We start from the raw sequence: 9795 nt of genomic DNA, 5'->3' as shown, positions 1-9795 counted from the left end.
ACGAGAGCATAGAGAGATACTTCATAGTTAGTCATATACCGCAGCAAAATAGGGTGGCAGAGAGATTGAATCGGTCTTTACTGGAGAAGGTCCGATGCTTATTATCGCAGAGTGGTTTGGAGAAGATTTTTTGGGCTGAGGTACTATTATATGCGAGCCACCTCATTAACAGGCTGCCTTCATCTTCGATTGAGGAGGAAGACCCCTATGAAGATGTGGTTGGAAGAGCCAACACATAACTATGACCAGCTCAAGGTATTTGGGTGTCCTACATTTTATCATGTTAGAACAGATAAATTGGAACCTCGAGCTAGGAAGGCCATATTTGTAGGATTCAAGCATGGTGTTAAGGGATACAAGCTATGAGATCCAGTTGATAGAAAGATTGTGCTGAGTAGAGATGTTATGTTCGATGAGGCTTCTATCTTGAAGCTTTCCAGCTCTCATTAGGTGGAGACCGACCCGACAGAGGAGATATCGCAGGTGGTGAAGATCGATACAACTCCATATTATCTAGATGATACAGTATCCATTAGAATGTTGACTGAGGTGATGCCAGACGAGCACAGAGACGATGAGGAGGATACGTGAATAGATGTGCAGGATCAGGAACCGACAGCTCAGGTTCATGATTCTATTACGGTTCGGAAATAGGGGAGAGACATACAGATACCAGCATAATATACAGACACAGTAGTTGTGTATGCACTTTCGATAAAGAGTATCGATGAGTTGATGCTTACTACATTCAAAGAGACTGAAAAGAGTTCAGAGGTTGATTCGTGGCAGGTAGCTATGCAAGAGGAGATGGAGTCTTTTCACAAGAACGATACATGGGAGCTTGTTGAGCTTCCAAAGGGACGAAAGGCAATTGGTTGCAAGTGGGTATACACGAAGAAGGAGGGCATTGAAGTCACTTCAGTGAGGTTCAAGGCTAGGTTGGTTGTGAATGGCTATGTATAGGAGGAAGGTATTGATTATAACGAGGTTTTCTCTCCGGTGGTGAAACACTCTTCAATTCGGATTTTGCTAGCTTTGATGGCATAGTATGGTTTGGAATTGGATCAATTGGATGCATTTCTCATGGTGATCTTGATGAAAAAATTAATATGACTCAGCCATTAGGGTTTCGAGCTGCAGAGGCGGATAAGTTGGTTTGTACAGAGCCAGATTTGTCACAGCCAGTGAGCATGATTTCGAGATATATACACGATCTAGGAGTGGGTCATTGGGACACCATGAGTTGGATTTTGAGGTACATTCGAGGTACTCTCAATGTTGGTTTAGTTTTTGAGTGGGACACTAGAGGTGGGTAGTTGTGCATTAGCTATGTTAATTCAGATTATGTTGGTGATTTGGACAAACGTCGATCTACAACGGGATATGTGTTTACTTTGACCCGTGTGCCGATGTGTTGGAGGTGCACCTTACAGTCTATGGTGGCTTTGTCGATGACGGATGCAGAGTATATGGTAATTACGGAGGCTGTCAACGAGGCTATTTGGCTTCAGGGACTTTTGGAGGAACTTGATATATCGCAGTGGTCCGTCACTCTTTATTGTGATAGCATGAGTACTGTCTATTTGGTGAAGAATTATGTTTTTCATGCGAGGACGAAGCACATCGACGTGTGTTATCACTTCGTTCGAGATATTCTTGAAGATGGCGATGTGAAAATTGTGAAGGTCAATACAAAGGATAATCCGATGGATATGATCACTAAGGTGGTTCCGAGCAACAAGTTTGATCATTTTCGAAACTTGTTGCACATACGTGATTGTTGAGGCCGTTGACGGACATTTGGATAAGCTACGGACGGCTTGAACCCTTGGGAGAGGGGGTACGTAGGCAACCATATTGGTGCAGCCTAGTTTGGAGAGACGACGTAATGATGCTCTTTGTTTGGTGTCGGCTCAGTTTTGGAAAAACTTCACCGATGTGGAGAATTGAAGAGAAACAACAATCAGGAAAATTACAGGATGAAAGATTTTGTTTCTGTCTGGTCGACCGCGGAAACATGTGCGGTTGACCGGAAACGTGCACAAGACAAGGATGAGTTTCTGACCACGACCGGTCGACCGCCAGACCCTTTAGCGAATTTTGGTTTATGTCGATTGGTTACGGTCGACTGCCGCGGTTGACCACCAAACCCTGTAATCGATTTTGGTTTCTGTTGTTTGCCATGGTTGACCGCAACTTTGTTGGCGGTCAACCGCCAATCGGGTTTGGGCTTGAGCTTTGTTTCATGTTTGCTCTGGGATTATGTTTTGGTATATATTGAAACACAATTTTCTAGGGTTCCAAATCAGGGATTAGAGAGTGTTCTGAGCATATTGAGAGGGAGAATTTGTGAGCAAGTTGAGAGATCTTTTGGTTGAGTTAGTTTGAGTGTTTGAGAGATTTGTAACCATTTCTACTCTCCTTGATTTAGTGAAATCTCCCCATCATCTCCCCGTGGACGTAGGCAAATTGCCGAACCACGTATATCCCTGTGTTTAGGATTGGTTTGTCATATTTTGGATTGGATTGTACTCGTGTTTGGTTTAGTTCTCTTCTCTCATCGCTCGCGGACTCGTTTGGTTGTTGAGCACGCTTCTGCGCGGCGCGCAACACAAAAGATATAGATCAAAACGAATGGAGTGGATTAATTAAAGTGATTGCATATAACGATGATTTTCAAGGTGCATCATTAGATTCAATCTAAAGTTGCTCATTAGAATCATATTTCCCTATATATAAAAGTTATATAAAATAATTCAAAGTCCATATTACTCCTCAGTTGAATGGTTCAGCTGAGCCAAAGAATCTGGAAGTAGCTCGTATATACGTACTATGCTTGTTCATAGGGATTTTTTTTTTATAAAGACGGCAAGTAAAGATAAATATTTTCCCACCATTTCCTTTTAAATTGACAACATTGGTTACTGATGAATCTATTATGGGAAAACTCATAAATTCTAACTTGGACTTAATATTTTAGCACTTGAGAAAATTCTATCCAGGTCGGCATGGTGGAGGAGGATGAAAGCGGATACTAAAGTTTACGCGTAATTAATTGATTCCATGAATTATTGGCCCGTCAATCTCTAACACAAATTTTTTCAATGAAAGCAACTTATTTAATCTAAAGTCACCACTTTATTGTCCTCAATGATAATTTCTCACAAACATGAGGCGCTTCCTAATTAATCCATCGCTTTCAATGAAGAACAAAGCTCACGTAGATTTTCCTCCTCCATCTGTGGACAAAAAAACAGCAGCGTTCTATTTCACCACAGCCCTTGTCTTCATGTGATCTGAAACTTTCGTATGTATACTGTTGTGCACTGCGGAAGCCTTCTAATGCCAATAAATCGCACACACAAGAACCAAAATAGATCACAATAACACAAGCAAACCACCAATCACAGCAAGAGCACAAATTTACATGGTTCGGCAAGTTGCCTACGTTCACTAGGCAATGAGTGGGGAGTTTATACTATTAGAAATCAAGAGAATACAAATAGGGTTACAAATCTTACCAAAACCCACAAAATAAGCTCTCTAGATCTCTATCAAAGCCTCCCACAATGGATGCAACAACAACCTCTTTTGGCAGCTCAAAACCCTCCTTACATAACCCTAAAATTCGTGGTTAGGGTTATATACAAGCTCACAACAAAACGGGTCTGAAAAACTAAACCTAACCCAAACCTGCATTGCGGTCGACCACAGAGCACATATCGCGGTCGACCGCAAAAACTCCAGAGAAATTCCCAACTTCTAGGTTCGGTCGCGGTCGACCGCAGAACCATGTGCAGTCGACCGCCAAAAATCCAGAGCCATACTACAGTGTTGTGCACGTTGTGGTCGACCGCAGCGCCATGTGCGGTCTACCGTGAAACTGTCTGCTTGTTCCATCATGGATTTTGACACCATTTCTACATATCGGTATTATTGGCAAAGGATGTACGACTCATGATTCACTTGCATTAGGTAGCTAATCCATAGTATATGTCAAAAGATTTAGTGAACTTCCACCAATTTTTTCCTTGTTAACAATCAATCGTCGTTTTCATGGTGGCGGCTTATACATTTCAAACTAGTTTGGTTAATTAGTAGGCATAATGGTCCTCATAAAAGACTTTGGAGTAGGTACCAAGATAATTATTTGTGATAGTTGCAATATGTTATTTCTATTGTATATATTTTTCGGAAATTGATACTAAATGGATTAAAATGATAATTTGAGCCAATCCACTCCTTTTACAAAGCTTAGACTCAATCTAGTACCCTGTTTACTATTGAACAATTGAGATATCAAACAAAGGAGTTATAAATCATGATGTTTTCGTATAGGAAAATTCATCTTGCACTTCATGGCTAATTGCTTAATGAGTGAAATATATTGTTGTTTCGAATGTCAATAGAATCTAAAATAATAAATGAAAACAACTTCTTTTCTGTTCTTGGTTTCGTGGATTTTGGAACCATGATCATATTAATATGGAGACAATATTTTCCAAGTAGAACTCCAATTGTGTAGAAGCAACAAATTTTCGTATAAACTAGATCTTTACTAACTTTTTGACTCCTAAACTACTTCACTTTCATTGACTGGTTTTGAGAACAACGTTCATCTCCCTTGATGCGTTAAATCAAAATAGACACTTGATCTACTACCTATGGAAATTTGTGAATGACATCACATAACCTACTTCATAATGTCATGCTGATCCAATATATTCATCCAATAAGCATACTTGCTTTCTAGGGCCACTTCTCCTAATATGTGACCCTATCTCAAAGTGACAAGTGTCGAAATGCTAGCCCTCTTGAGCACTTTAGCCTACTGACAACACAATTGTAGCCACAAGTGAAAGCCATTACTAAAGTAGAAAGGATAGCAAAAAAGAGAACTAGCTCAATACTCCTCATGAATCTGCCTAATGAAAGACAACTTAGACAAGGATACAACATGAGAAAGGATTGGGTAGCCTATTTCTTTTTGTTTCTTATTGAGAAATGAAGAACACAAGATAACATAAACAAGTGCATTGTGAGAAAAATGTAAGTAGCTTGATTAGTTGTTTAGGAAACAAGACAGACTAGCTAAGGAGCACTTTTTAAGGGAGCGAGTGAGCTCGTGTGAACTGGGGCGGTCGAGGACGGATCATCATCGTGTCAATGTTGACATTGTGCTCGAGTGAGTCATAGGCTGTGACCCAACTATGTTCCCATCTCATCATGTGCTTTTTAAGTTAGTATTGTTTTGAACTTACTCTTGCTGTAGTTTTAATTTTGCAGATGGAGCTCATGAAATTAAGGCTCGGTTTGATATTGTTTTTTTAAGACAGGCTTCTATTGCTCAGTTTGATATTGTTTTTTTTTTTGGTCAATGAAAAAGATATTTTATTCATTACCAAATGTAGAAATAGGGTACATCATGATACTCATCATGTGAGATATCCCTCATTATAATACAGGGACAAAATCAAACTAGTTACAGGTTACAATGCTAGCATCAGATGCTTAAAATCCTCCGATTGATCACTGTTGAGAATAATTGACAGAACATCAATTTTTATGTCTCTGATCAAATGCTCAACACTCTTACTGATTTGGCCAAAAATCCTTGCATTTCTTTCTCTCCATACACTATAAACAGTCGCCCTTCAACCTGGAGTTATACCAGTTTAGAAGTATACACCAGTCACAAGATCTCCATTTAAAATGAATCTAATCCATAATTCCATTCCAAACATCTCTTGAAAAGCTACAATCAAAAAACAGATGATTCCTGCATTCAGGAACAGCTCCAGAGCACAATTTGCAGTGATTGATATTGATAATCCCCCTTCTTAGAAGTTTATCCTGTGTGAGAAGTCTATCATGAGCAGCTAACCAAAGAACAAAAGCATGTTTAGGAAAGCTCAGACATTCCCATACTGTTTCACGCCATAGGACATTAGCTGATGCTGGATACAGGGCATAATATAAGGCTGATAGCTTCAGTTTAGAATTTATATGACATGAACTAATTAGTTGCTTCAGGTTTGATACACCACCACAGAAATTCAACACTTTATCACGAACTTTCAAGAGTTGCTTCCACATCCATGAATCCCCAACTTTGATTTCAACTTGCCAGATATCTCTATTTTTCAGATATGTTTCATGAAGCCACTTGATCCAAAGAAGCTCTTTGTTTGTATGAATATACCAAAGATTTTTTAGAGCAGAAGCAATGTTCCATATGACTGCTGAGAAGATCCCTAAGCCACCCTGAGCTTTCCCTCTACAAACTATGTCCCATGAGACAAGAGGATGCTTGAAAGAATTATCTGTTTTTCCCCAAAGAAAATTTCTACACAGCATATCAATTCTTTGAAGAACTTTAGTTGGTAGAATGTAGCTTGACGTGATGACGTCCAATATAATTGGACTCCCAAAATAACACTTTTGATGATCTGAAGCCTCCCCGCATTGGATAAATGCCTGTGTGACAGCCAATTTTGAAACTGGCTAGTGATCTTGTTGAATAATGGATTACAGTCTTCAAAAGACAATCTCTTGCACACTAGTGGAACCCCTAGGTATCTAATTGGTAGACTTCCTTCAGAAAAACCAAGGCAACTCTGAATAGAAGCTTTAACTAGATCATTTACACCACCATAGAAAATTGCACTCTTACTAGGATTTGCATCAAGGCCAGTAACAGCACTGAAGTGAGAAATATTTTGATTAAGTTTTTGCACAGAATATAAATCTCCTTTGCTAAATAACAGCAAGTCATCAACAAAAATGAGATGTGAAATTTTCAGCTTTGCACATTTTGGATGGTACTTGAATTTCTTATCATGCTTCAACAAATCCAAGCTCCTAGATAGATACTTCATACCTAATATAAACAAATAAGGGGAGAGTGGGTCACCTTGCCTTAGTCCTCTTTCACCTTTAAAAAAACCATGGAGTGAACCATTCAAGGATATACAGTACTTAGGAGAAGAGATACATGACATTATCCATCTGATCATCACATTGGGGAAGCCCGGGCCTACAAGCATTTCAGACAAGAATTTCCAACTGATAGTGTCAAAAGCTTTCCTGATATCAATATTAATCATGATCCTTGGTGATATATGTCACCTACCATAGTTCTTTACAAGATCATGGGCAAGCAGGACATTACTGGATATTGACCTGCCTTTTACAAAAGCACATTGAGCATCATTAATAACATACCCCATAACAGTTTGCATCCTGTTAGCAAGAATCTTTGAGATGATTTTATAGATGCAATTACAGCAGGATATTGGTCTGAAATCAGAAGGAGATGATGGACATTGGACCTTTGGTATAAGAGCTATTGCTATAGAATTAGTTACACCCAATAATTTTCCAGTCTTGAAGAACTCCTCAACAACTAATGTTACCTCTTCACCAATAATTGGCCAAGCTGATTTATAGAATGATGCACTATAACCATCAGGGTCAGGGGCCTTATTATCTGACATTGAGAAAACTGCATTTTTGATTTCTTCATTAGATACATGAGCAGAAAGATACCTTGAGTGACTATCATTTAAGCAAGGACCATTTTTGATGATATTGCAATCAGGAGAAGCAGTATTGACAGCAGTACCCATAAGGCCTTTAAAATAAGAGATAAATTCCATGGCTATACCTTCATTATCAGAGATTCTAACACCTGAATTATCATGGAGAACCAGGATTCTATTATAATGCCTGTTGGACTTGATGATGGAATGGAATAGCTTGGTGCACCTGTCTCCATGTATATTCCATGCAATTCTTGACTTTTGCTTGTAAAAAGACAATTCACAATCAGCAAGCTTGTTAAAAGAAACTAGGGATTCCTTTTCTTGTTTGAAATAGGGTTAAGAGGGTCCTGCTGCAGATCCCTTTGAATAGCCTCTAGAGCAATTTTTTCTCTTATCACTTGCTCACTTATATTGTGATAATGCTTCTTGTTAAGCTCTTTCAAAGTAGTCTTTAACAATTTGAGCTTTGTGCAAACTGAAAACATAGTATGCCCTTGAACTGAAGTTTGCCAAATAGAAGAGACAGTAGGGAGAAAACTAGGATGTTTGGTCCACATCTTAAAAAATTTAAAAGATTTCTTTCCCTGAACATTGTCTTCATAGATAGAGATAAGGGCAGGGGAGTGATCAGAGAAACTTGGCAATAAAAACTCAGCATGGCTAGAATTATACCTGGCAATCCAAGTATCATTAATAAGAGCTCTATCCAATCTGTTCCAAATCCTTGTATCTGGGCCTTGTTTATTACTCCAGGTAAGAAAAGAGCCCAAAGTCTTCATATGAGATAGGTGACAATTATCAATGAAGAGTTTGAAATCCATTGTGTCAGCATCAGACAATATAGCTCCTCCCAACTTTTCATCATCACTAATCAGAGCATTGAAATCCCCACAGAGGATCCAGGGAGTTTGACCAATTGATTGAGAAAACTGGTTTAAATCTAACCATAGCTCTTTTCTAGTTTCAGCTTGGTTGTATCCATAGACTGAAGTAATAAGGCAATCAAGTTTACCATCATGAGATTTAGCATGGCAAGAAATATACTGGGGAGAGAAGTGAATAACTTGAATATCCAGAACATTAGGATCCCATAAAATAAGGATCCTAGCCTTATCAGTAGAACTACCATTAGCATACCATTTCCAATTGCAAGCAAGTTTCTTAGTAACACCTGGCAGAATGTTCTCCTTGATTTTTGTTTCTAGCAAAGCAAGAAATGATAGGTGATATTGTGATATATATTGCTTAACCAGATGTTGTTTAAGGGGTTTATTTAAACCCCTTACATTCCAAAAAGATAAATTCATTTGCTCAAATCGCCCCTATCAATTGTAGAGGGATTAATACCACTTGCCAAGTTGATCAAAGGAGAAAAAGAATTTTTTTTCCACTTTTTTGAACTTGTTTCCAGGGGTTTCCTATTTGCAAGTTACCAGAAAAAGTATGCATAGGGGAAACTTGTTGTAACACTACATCTGAAGCATTACAGGTAAATGTCCCAGAATCTGAATCTGATACATGTACACCATATTTAGGGGAAACTTGCTGAAACTCTACATTTGGAGTTGAAGCATGCATCACCTGAACAGGAAGATGAGCATCCATTCCAACTTGCTGAAACTCTACATTTGGAGTTGAAGCATGCATCACCTGAACAGGAAGATGAGCATCCATTCCAGAGATATTTATACCAGATTTAGCTTTTTCCATATTTAAAATATCTGAAACATGCACAACATGCACAGAAAGAGAACTGCAGTCTCCAGTTTGTAGAGCTTCATTTCCAGGAAAATGTACCACATATTTACCTTTTCCCACATTTAAATCAGCCTCATTTTCTTGAGTTGATATTGTTTTTTAAGACAGGCTTCTATTTATCTTCTTAAGAAGAAGTAATTTGTAGGATAAATTTATATGGTGTTAGTCAGTTAGAACTTTTATCGGTGTACACTTTTAGAGTGTTAGTCAATTAGAACTGGTATAAAAGTAGACATGAGATAATTGTAAAAAATATATCCCACTTTTTAGAGTAGAACAGAACTAGAACAATTTTGTTCTCTTGTATATTACAAAGATATGCTTATTAATAACTGCTAAAGACATGCTTGTTTTTATTATTAAATCTTTGATCTGAATCTAGACGACACAAGTTATATTTTACATGAACTATTCAACTAGTTAAGTAATATATGTTTGATGTGATTGCATTGTACATAGGCTTGTTCAAATGGGCCGGGCCGGGCTGGGCCGA

This window comes from Asparagus officinalis, chromosome 6 (assembly GCF_001876935.1).
Source record: "Asparagus officinalis chromosome 6, Aspof.V1, whole genome shotgun sequence".
Classification (NCBI taxonomy): domain Eukaryota; kingdom Viridiplantae; phylum Streptophyta; class Magnoliopsida; order Asparagales; family Asparagaceae; genus Asparagus; species Asparagus officinalis.
Note: the sequence above shows the minus strand (reverse complement) of the source record.